Source organism: Triticum dicoccoides, chromosome 6B (assembly GCF_002162155.2).
Source record: "Triticum dicoccoides isolate Atlit2015 ecotype Zavitan chromosome 6B, WEW_v2.0, whole genome shotgun sequence".
Taxonomy (NCBI): domain Eukaryota; kingdom Viridiplantae; phylum Streptophyta; class Magnoliopsida; order Poales; family Poaceae; genus Triticum; species Triticum dicoccoides.
Window position 1 is genome coordinate 120,900,825 of NC_041391.1, and position 10,998 is coordinate 120,911,822.

The window sequence follows — 10,998 nt, forward strand, 5'->3', positions numbered from 1 at the left end:
GCTGGCCCCCACCTTCTCCCAATCCCCTCACCTTCTCTCTCGTGGCCGGTGGATTCTCCCCTCGCGGGATTGATTCCTCTGAGACAGCGGGGTCTTCAGGGCCGGACGGGAGCGGCGCGTCCACCATCGACGCGTTGGTGAGCACGGCGGTGGCCGTGGCCGAGCTCGAGCCCGTAGCTTAGATCCGCAGGATCCCCTCAAGAGCCTCGCGTATGCATCCTTCCTTACCTTTTCTTCTTCTTTCTCTGGTTTTAATCTTCCTCTGATGTGTGACTGTGTGCAGGCCCATCTCATCTCATCTGATTGTGTCAAGGAAGGGGGCCATGCCATGGAGAAGCTGTTGCGGCTCTTCTACCTCCCCTCCCCTGCGTAGGTCAGGTGTAGGTGGCAAGCCACCGCTTCCTCTCCCCTCTCCTCTGTCCTGCTCTCTCTCTCTCTCTCTCTCTCTCTCTCTCTCTCTCACGCTCGATTCGCTCTGTAGGTTGTTTAAGCTTGATGCATGCTCTTATAACTGCCCTGTGATATGTGATATTTGTTTGATATCGGAAGAAATAAATGTGCCCATGTTATTTTTCTGCTCATTGATATGCACATGGTTACAGCTCCTATACCAATTAAATGTGCTCTTGCTGTTTTGATTTGAGTGTTTCATTGTTCTAATTTCTAACTAGCATGCTAATTCAGTTAGGCTTACAAACATATGAATGCACAAGCTTTTTAAGAGAGCCAAGAGAGAAAAGGGAAAACTATTACATATGCCTAGATGCCTAGATGCTAATTCAATTAGGCTTACAAGAATATAAATGCACAATTTTTAAATAGTAAGAGTTTTTGACATAATTTTTCCCCTTTTGATAGATCAGATAAGTAATTTTACCTATAAGCTTATTTGCTTTGGAGGCTTATTGTACTGCTATAGTTTTCTCCACGGCACGGACTTGATGCCGGCGACCCTGCCGTTTCCACACCACCTTGAGGTATTTGGATCCTTACCTTACGCCCCAAACCCAACGCCTATTCTCACGTGCAGTATCCAAAATTCATGTGCTTCCCTACTTCAAATGAAAGGGTCCATGCTACATAAATAAACTAAGTCATGTTCTCTACAAGTATATGCACTCCTGGACTGGAATGGTGAACTTAGATCAACTTATGCATACACACAAAAACACATGCACTTAGACTCATATAACTTGGTCATCACAACATGAGTTAGGAACAATTGCAGTGCTGTAAATTTGAGCGAGAGAGAGAGAGAGGAGTACATTACTTATTCCACTTCTAAGCTACGCTTGTGCCAATGTTCCTAATAGTTTCAAAATGATGTGTTTCTTGCCTTACATGAATGCTACATTGAAATCATAGAGCAGACAACTGTAGGTTTAGTTTTTATTTAAAGTATAGTATATGCTAGCTACTGTATATGCAACACCACATTTTGAATTATCCAAGAGAATTAGGCTCATGTTCAGACTGTTCTAGATAGCAAACTGTAATATGTGAACCCCTGATGTATACTAGGAAGCGTTTGTTCATTAGTATGGCCATATGTGTCGTTGTGGCCAGGACCCTCCGGAGAGCTCATCCATTCTTTAGTTTTCCACCCCTTTAACCATTAATTTTGTTGGCCTTTCTTATGGATTTTCATTATTTCTTCTCTTTATATTTTCAAATTCTAATGGAGATGAAATGCACCTTGTTTCTTCTCTTTATATGCTCATGAGGACAGTGCTATTGCATCCGAATTGCCAAGTTGTTGAAGAATCTGGTCTTTTTGTGCTTGCCTACAAAGCTTCCAAATCTTATAGTTGCTTCATTGGAGCCATTTTGTTTTTGTTCTGTATAGTTCCACCTGAGTCAAAATTATTATGCATTTGCTCACAAGAAAAGCAGTCAGGACTAGAAAGCTGCATTGTTATTCCTTCTCCCTGGTTTAGACTATAGTGACGGGTTCAGAGATGATTGCAGCAAGGTCAAGTTCCTTTTTTACTGCACATGGATGTTTTGAATATGTTCTACCAAAACATTTTCTAACTAACATATTGATTTCATATTGTTTTTTTTTTTTGACCTTTGATAGAAGGATCTGCTCATGTATTTTTCCTGCGTATATCTTTGTGCTAAAAAATGCATTTCTATTAAATATTAATTCCTAAGTAATTGTTTCTGATAACAACGATGCCTTTCCTACACAGGTTGTTTGATGCATTTGTGCTCGTCGGCGGGACGGTGCAAGGCGCAACTCCAACGCGGTTCCTTGCCGGTTGGACGGCGTTCAGGCGCAACCCCGGCGCGCACTGAGTACTGCCTCGGCTACAACCTCCCTCGGTGAGGTCCATATTCTTCCCACTCCTCTGCTTCGGCTACTTTATGGGACATGGCCATGGCTATATTGATGTGGTGCTCGTCTGGTTGATGCTCTATGCCCTACTCATGCATCGCTTCCTACTTGAGCTCTGTAGTTGTGGATCCATGCCATTTTAGGGTTTGCAGGTTGTTGTTCATGTTTAGTTGCTATCATAGGAGCTCATGTGATGCTCTGGTTTACATGTGGATGCCCTTGTCCTATAGCTATGCTCCTGGATTTGCTAGATTGATCAGTGGCGTTCGTGCTAGGGCAATGATGATTAATCGTAGCTGAAATAAGTGTGCCTTTGAGCAATCGTGGCACATGTGTGTATCAGGTTGGATCCTCCCTCTTGTCTCTAGAATCCTTCTTGATCATGTGATACTTGTTGTTGTCCTTGGATGGTCATTCTTGTTGAGTGATAACCAGGGCAGCTCCATTGTATGAACATATTGATCTAGTGATAAGAGATGACGGGGGTAGGTTATATGATCGAGGAAAGGTGTATCTGAGCCCGCTATGCAATGAACCCTGAATCCAGAAACACGAGACAAATCGAAACCCGAGGCTCCTCAGCGATTTGGGCATTCTGGCCGTCCGATCGGAATCTCCTCGCGATACAGACCGTCGGATCTCGATCCAAATCGCAGTAGGTCGTTAGATATTTACCCGATCAACATCAGTCGTCGGATAAAATTCCAATTGCATCAGGATGTAAATACCATACCCCCACCAGGGCATTTCGGTCATTTCGCTTATGTGGGTATAAGGGGGGCCGCTGCAGTGGGAGACCTAGCCGCCTCCTCATCTCTCACTCGCTCTTGCAGCTGCCTCCCTCCCACGCAGGTGGCTCCCACCAACCACAACGGCGGCGGCAACGGCCACGGAGGAGGGAGGCATATCAGCGGCGCCGGTGATGGCGTCCGGTGGCGGCTATGCAATCAACCCTGAACCATTTTTAGTTGTATTTAAAGGTGTTGCTTATTTATGCTCAAGTCGTGTTCGTGCTAGGGCGATGATGATTACCTTGGCTGGAATTAGTGTGCCTTTGAGCAATCGAGGCACCTGTGGGTATCAAGTTGGATCCTCCCTCTTCTCTCTAGAATCCTTTTTGGTCATGTGATACTTGTTGTTGTCCTTGGATGGTCATTCTTGTTGAGTGATAACCATGGCAGCTCTACTGTATAAACAGATTGATCTGGTGATAAGAGATGACGGGGGTAGGTTATATGATCAAGGAAAGGCGAATATGAGCCCACTATGCAATAAAACTGCAGCTACCTCCCCCAATGTGTGTAGTATTGAAGGCAAAAGAGAACTTTTCATGTCTTGCTACTTTAAAATTCCAAAAAGGTTCATTCTTCGTTTGTTGGGTACTTAACCATGATTTTTTTTTTGCTTTGGTTCGGGTTGAGATACTAAAGATTGTTTATATATGAAAATTATAGACACTTGTAGTTTTGTATGCCTCAACTGTAGCTTAGGATCCAGTGCTATAATGCTTTGCCTAATTAAAAATAACTCTAATCAATAATAGTGGTTCCTTCCTTTTGATTTGAACTGAGAGAGGGCCACTAATTCTTGATCTTAAGGTGACCCCATTTTTCTATGCGTCATGCACATGCTGCTCTATGTTCCCTTTTAAAGATTCTTGCTTGCATTTTGGGTTGGTTTTCTGCTCTCTATGTTCCCTTTTAGCGTTTCTTTCCGTTGTTGCTGCATTCCCTTTTTTGCATACTACATGCTCTTTTTGTATCTCATTCTACATGTGACATAACTAACTACTACATCTTCGGTCGGTATTCACATTGAGATGAAAGGTTATATCTGATATCATCTAGCTCAAGTAGGAACTTTCTGCTCCAATGTTTGCTATGAAAGGTTATAACTAATACATCTTCGATCAGTATTCCGATTTCCTTGCCTGGTATATTTCAGTCCCTTGTGAAATGAATCGTTTATGTGTATGAAAGTTTTTAGAATATCAAAAAAATATTTAGTTTTAGTGTCCAGTTCACTGCCAATTCTCTTACTGCTTACCATGCAAATAAATTATCATGTGGATTGACTATGCCTTGCTTACATTGCATTGGTTTATTTTGCTATTTGTGGCCTATAGTAAACTCATGTATCATGGATGGTTACTTTGATTTTTTTAATGTAAACAGTTTCTCAAACCTTCCTACTAATCTGACCATTATCTGCTTAATTACAACATTTGGACCGTCACCCTCGCACCAAGGCACCCAGTCGGCTCGCCGCAAGTACAGCTACGCCACCGCCTCCCCGGGGGGCTGCAAGGTGAAGTGGACGGCCGAGGAGAAGCCGCACGGTGGGGTCGGGCTCTCAAGTGGGAGGCGGAGCTCGCCTCCCACAACGACGACCGCGTCGATCGCAAGTGGAAGTGGGAGCCCAAGTCCAAGCCCGGTGCCGCCGGCAAGGCCAAGATCAAGCTCGAGGAAGCCAGCGAGGATGACAAGAATAAGCTGGAGAGGAAGTGCACGTAGATCGAGGAGGTCCTCGCCGGCTACGATGCCATCTTCAAGGTACTCGGTACAAAAGATGAACTTTTTGTGGGGGTTTGCAGTATATTTCCGACAGGTTATAGTAGTTTAAAGATTGCAGTGGAATTTCAGTAGAATGCTAAGTCAACTTACTTAAAGTTTGTATACAGCCAAGTTAATTTACTCCATTCTTCAATGAATGCTGCCAAGTTCCACAGATGCATGACTAGATTTAAGAGAAAGACTGCAGTAGCTTAAAATGGAACTTCACTGTTTTGAAATTTCCAGTAGCTTAAAGATTGCAGTGGGCTTTGACTTGGTGCTGTACTGAAACTTGTCTTGTTAGATTGTTAACTTGCTGATGCTTTCTTGATTATGTTAATTTTGTGGAGTATTGTATCTCATGCTTAGTGCTGCACCAATATTAGTATCTTTAACTACTCCAGTATTGCTTGAACTACTCCAGGAGATCATGTTAATTCTATTAATTTTATAGAGTAGTTTCAGTAATTTTACAGCAGCAGTACTCTTGCCTGTATATCCTTTTGTAAAAAAATATTTTATCCTTTCCTCTACAGGATGATGACTATCTAATGGTGATTCCATATTCCCACATTTTTTGCCCTCACGCTGCAAGCTCTAAAGCTGTCTCTTTTGCCTGCAGATATGTAGTTCTTCCCGTCGCTGGTCCGGATCTGTTACTGAGCTCATCGACCTGTGGGTAAGCCTCCATTTTGACCCGGTTTTCATCATCTACTTCAGCCGAGCCGTGATGTTGACATTTATTTTGCTTTGGAATGTCAGGTGCTGCTTATTTTGGTTGATCTTGTTGGATCCGTGGCGTCCTTCACGTCTTCGTCCATGTCCAGGGAACTGCAGGTTGACCCCTCACCTGCTTCTTCTCTAAGCTGTTGTTCCTTTGCATATCTAGGTCAGTGCTCGTGCATTGGTGTGTATTTATTGTTGATATATCGTGTGTGTCGTTTGTGTGGGTGTGCATACTAACAAATGAGTGCGTTTGTTTGTTGTTTCTTGTATTGGTGGAGGCAAAGTGTTATCCTGTCGGTGGATTTTAGTGGTTTTCTTTTCTGCCTTATTTGTTTGCTGCCATGTGCCTTTCCTTCCTTGGCTGCATCCTACTAGGGCTGTGATTTTGTTCTCATATGCACATATGGTTGCTTGGTGTTTCTTTTCTTTTTCATTTCTTTGTGCTTATTAGCGGGGCTTGTGGAAGAGAGAGGGAGGGGCAGATTTGGCGGGGGCTGGTGTTATTGGATTAGTCCATGCTTTGGTCATTTAGCTTAAGGGCCAATCACACTGCTGGTTACATTAGTTAGATGATGTATGTGTTAGTCTGATTAATCCAACATTAGTCATTTAGTTTAAGGGTTAGGAAAATCGCACAGTCTGTTAGATTAACTAGATGATCTGTTTGTTGGTCTTTTCTTATTAATCCCTGTTTGGTCATTTAACTTTAAGGGTTAAACAAATCACACGGCTAGTTAGAAAAAAGGAGGCTCTGTTTTTATCGTGGTTGCAATTCAGTTAAATCAAAGTGGCTTTCTTAGGTGCTAGATTTTTTTGCATGCCGTGTTTGTTCCCAGTTTTCAGTTTGTAATTATATGATAAGCAGAAAATTGGTTGTTGGTTGTTCTGTTGAGTTCCATTAAATGTTGAGATTGATCTATTTTTCTACCTATGCATTTGTTTTCTGTCAGTTTGTGCCTTTGTTTAGGTCAGTTGCCAGGCTGATTTATATGTGTTCTATAAAAACTCAGCTTAGGATGTCGCTGCAGTATTGGATCATCATAAGAAGTTGGAATCTACTAATCAGGATCAACCAAAATGGATAGTCCCATTAACTACATGCCATTTCTAGCTCAAAAAGTAATTTGTAGATTAATTCAACGGCAGTGTTCTTTAGTATGCAGGTTAGTCATCATTTGTATGAACAATTTTTGCATGCGTGGAAAAGAAAAGCTCGTGATGGGAACGAGCGGTGCCCTGGCCGGATGTGTGGTGATATTGCTGCTGTTGTGTGCATGCCTTTGGGGGAGGCGGGCAGTTGTGTGGTGGTGTTGTGGTGAGAGACTGAGAGAGAGATTGGGAGGCAGTAAGTTGTGAGAGATTGAGGGATGACAGAGGCTTATGGTAGGATTGGTATTTCACCGGTGAGCTTGCTCCCTTGGTTTCCTTTCTGTTTCCATGTTCCAGTTTATGATCTCCTATTGCTGATCTAGGTTGATGGTCGAGCTGCAATCTAAATTTGGAGCGTGTCCTTTTGTTGGTGCCGTCGTTCTCTCCTCCATGACCGTCGTCGTCACAAGCCCAAGTATCTTGGCTGGGTATCGACATAATTGGTGCACCTAGGTCCGTATCTCCATGTCTCTCAAAAAAAGAGCAACGAGCTATCTACATTTAGTCTGAATGTAGTTATATTCTTATTGACTTCCAATTTCTAAGCCATATATAAGATTGTAACTTTTTGGGTGATACACCTATAGTAAATCAAGGACCAATACTAACTGAAGATGTATAAAAATCATTGGTCAGAGAACAAAATAAGAAAGAGGTGGCCATGAGTAGTTATATATGATAGATCAAAATAATGATCAGTTATTTAGTTGTTTCTCCAATAGCATTGCATGTAAATGAATCTTAATAGTATATATTTCAATTGCAGTTTTTTCCCATCTTTTCAGTTTGTTAAATATTTAAGTTCTATTTTGACAAATTTTGTACTAAAGTGGCACATACTTTCAGTTATTGCAGAGCAGTCGAACGAGTACCTCAAACTGATACACACTACTTATGGTGGTCTTCTAATTGAACGGGACATTTACAGAAATTTAATTTGACCGGAGAAGCTCTCGGGACACTCGGCACCAAAGAGATTCCTGGTTCTATCATCTATTGCTACTCTCTGTTCTTCTTTTATCGTCTTCAGGTGAGACGTGATCTTTAGCCTGCATCTTTTGTTGTCATTTCTGGACTAGCTACCTCCTGATATACAAATGCAGTAGGGTCAATTCATTTTGGGTTGATAAGTGTGTGCTTAGAGTATAGTAGAATTTTATTAAGTTACTGTTAGTCGGTAAATACTTTTTACTTTTGAATGGATGCCTTTTAACTTTGAAGGTGAGCCCTCGTCTAATCGTGTGCCACAGTTTTACTATCGAATGGATATTTTTTTGTAAATTTTTGAATGGATCATGGCCATGCATAATTTCAGTTTGGGCTGGATTTTGGAACTGACAAACATCAGTTGTATATGTGTATTCAGGTTCAGAAAAGAAAGGGTATTCAAACTATTCTCATTTCTCTATTAAATCAAAGATGATAATGACATCGACAAAGGTCTGTATGCTCCTGTTGTCAAGTCTACTGATTTTTTATTCTTATTTTAGCAAAGTCTCCCTGGTGAAAGCATTCTTCGATGCCAAGTAGCCAGTGAGCTTGCCAACGAGATACGGAGTAGCATTTATTGTGACTTTTCCTCTCATGTAAACATGCATTTATTTCGGACATGAAGAAAAACCACACATGTTATAAAATGTTTTCCACTGCAGGTTGTTTTTGGAGGATTAGTTTTGCATATATTCTATTTTTAATAAACATTAAATGCTAGGTTCATTTCAACCTGAACCGTATTGTTTGGAGATGTAGTTTATAGTAAGTTGTTGATTACCAACTGTTCGGGCAAAAAAATGCATGTTTAGGCAGATTTAGCTTTTGAACTTCTCTCGAGATATGTCCCAGACATCATATTTGAAATGGCTTCTATTTTCTAAATACGAGAGACTGGACATGGCAGTATGTAAAAATGTGTCGATGTTACTTTTCATTTATATTCACATGCTGTTGTAGTGTTCCAGGCTTGAAAATGATAAAACATTGTGGGTGGCTGCAACTGACCGACTCGAGCTCGCTTCAGCCTCCTCCGATCCTGCAGCTACTGTCTCCCCAAGCAAAGTCAACCTACAACAACAAGGTGAACCTCCTACCCTGCAGTTTAGGGAACAAGAACTATCTCAGATAATAGGACATGGTAGGGTCACAGGAAATAGGAAGATCCATACGTCAAACTTAGAGAGAGAGAGAGAGAGAGAGAGAGAGAGAGAGGGATGGAGGGAGGGAGGGAGTGAGTTTGTGACATGCATCCTCAAGTACAGGAAAAAACCATGGCATCCTCAAGCCGCCATGGTTGGGGAAGGATAAAATTAGAAAAGGGTTGATTTGAGGCCACAAATCTGTAGCATATCTCTTTTAGTTTGTCCTTTGTATATGATCATGTGGCCAGCTTTATTCAGTTCATTCATTTTTTAGTCATACTTTTCTGCTAAATCTTCAGTTCTCTTACTTCAAATCATCTGACCTGCTTTCTTTTCTTCTCCATACAAGCTACATGTTACTGTTACATACGTGTGGGAGCAGATTAAATCTGTCCATTGAATTTTAGATATACTTTTCTTAAATGGATTATTTCAAGGCTTGTTATGTATTGTTCATGTCTTCTGCCTTTCAAGTGTGTTGGTAGCACACATTTAGTTAGTAACCAACACATATATTGTTGATGTCTTCTGCATTGTTCATTGAGCAGAAAAGTATCACTGTTTAGGTAAAATATATGATGGGTTATAGGACTGCATGAACCATTTTATCCTTTTAACAGAACATGGTCTACTCTAATCTCTACCATGATTGTGTCATGTTGGTAGCGTGATGGATGCGCCATGGGGCAAGTCCGTTTGATGAAAGGTGTGGACGGAAGAGCGACAATAATTACGAGGTTGGTCAAAGATCGAAAGAAATCTCTTGTGTGTCTTCGGTTTCGACACTACGCATAGGTAGCTGTCATTGATAAATCAAACTTTGAAAAGTTTAGTTCAAGGTTCATAACTCTGTTGTCACTGGGGAAAGTTTTACCTGTTTCAAGTGACTGAACAAACTACTCATGGCAGGTTCATGTGATGTGGCGTATGAAAGGTCGAACGTCAAGACGATCAGGTGGATCTATCAAAAAATATGCTTCTATGGAACTATGTAGGTTTTTGCCTCACATTGCCGCTGTGGCTTGCTTTTGCTGTATGAAAAGTACGCTATATGTATCGAACTTGATGTAGATTGATCGAGCTTGCTCACTTTTGGCACAAGTATATATTTCCCATTTCCTATGAACTTCAAGACGAATGGTTCTACTGATAGAATTCCTCATGTTTTCTTTGCGTTTGGTAAATGTGATTGCCTTTCCTTATGTCATGACTTTGACAAATGATCCCATACTATGTAGCAACGATATTGTGCTTTGTTTAAATGCCGGGATAACAAGTTCAGCCAGGTACCACGCGCCAAGGCGCGTTTCCGATCTAGTTACAAGGAGAGCAGAACGGCGTCGAGGTCTCTGAGGATTTCGAGGACCTTGATCTCCAGAAATTTAATCTAGGGCGAGGTCATGGAGAAAGAACGGGAGAACAACAGGCATGACGAGGCATGAAAATCTGATCGCTTGATGCTCGCCTCTCAGATGCGATACCATGTGCCCTATATTCAGACACGTTTTAGTGTTAGATACATCCGTATTTAGAAAAATCAATAATTTAGGACGAAGGTAATATTTATGAATAAAGGGAGTAGTTCATAGGATTCTCAAAACGCAATAATATGAAAAAATAATAATATAATTCAAGTAGCATATCCTCTTGAATCCTACTCCAAAAATGAAGGGAGTATAAGATTTCTAAACCGGGGAAGTTTGGATCAACTAGTATGTGATGTCACTGAAAGAAAAAATTCACCAAGAGTTTGAGTAGGTGGAAATTTTTTCTTCAAAATAGAGTGCAAAATAGTACTTAGATTTTTTTTCTAAGGATCCTAATACTGCAAATGTAGAAAATTTTCCTCAGGGTGCATCTAAAATCCCAGGCAATTCCTTTGAACCAATGGAGCCCTTAAAGAGACGTTTATGTTTTGAATTAAATTATCTTTTAAAAAGTGTTTGTGCATCTCATAAACAAATACTTCATCCGTCCGAAAACAAGTGTCGCTCAAAGAGATGTCTAGATGTACCGAAAGTAGGTGTCACTCAAACAGATGTCTAGATGTATCTAGACATCTGTTCAAGCAACATTTATTTTCGGATGGAAGTAG

General features: G+C 41.1%; 2 long non-coding RNA genes across 4 annotated transcripts; both read left to right on the forward strand.

The window, feature by feature from the left end:
- Positions 1 to 34: 34 nt before the first annotated feature.
- LOC119323192 lies at positions 35 to 978 on the forward strand. Its single transcript, XR_005156176.1, has 3 exons — positions 35 to 210; positions 284 to 373; positions 859 to 978. It is a non-coding gene; the product is annotated as an uncharacterized LOC119323192 (long non-coding RNA).
- Positions 979 to 4,173: 3,195 nt separating this feature from the next.
- On the forward strand, positions 4,174 to 10,025 carry LOC119322092. Of its 3 annotated transcripts, XR_005155407.1 has the most exons (8): positions 4,174 to 4,893; positions 5,516 to 5,572; positions 5,656 to 5,730; positions 7,092 to 7,221; positions 7,615 to 7,798; positions 8,135 to 8,842; positions 9,570 to 9,640; positions 9,813 to 10,025. It is a non-coding gene; the product is annotated as an uncharacterized LOC119322092 (long non-coding RNA). The 3 variants fall into 3 exon arrangements; XR_005155408.1 differs by having other exon boundaries at positions 7,615 to 8,842; positions 9,570 to 9,698; XR_005155406.1 differs by having other exon boundaries at positions 7,615 to 8,842.
- Positions 10,026 to 10,998: the final 973 nt, after the last annotated feature.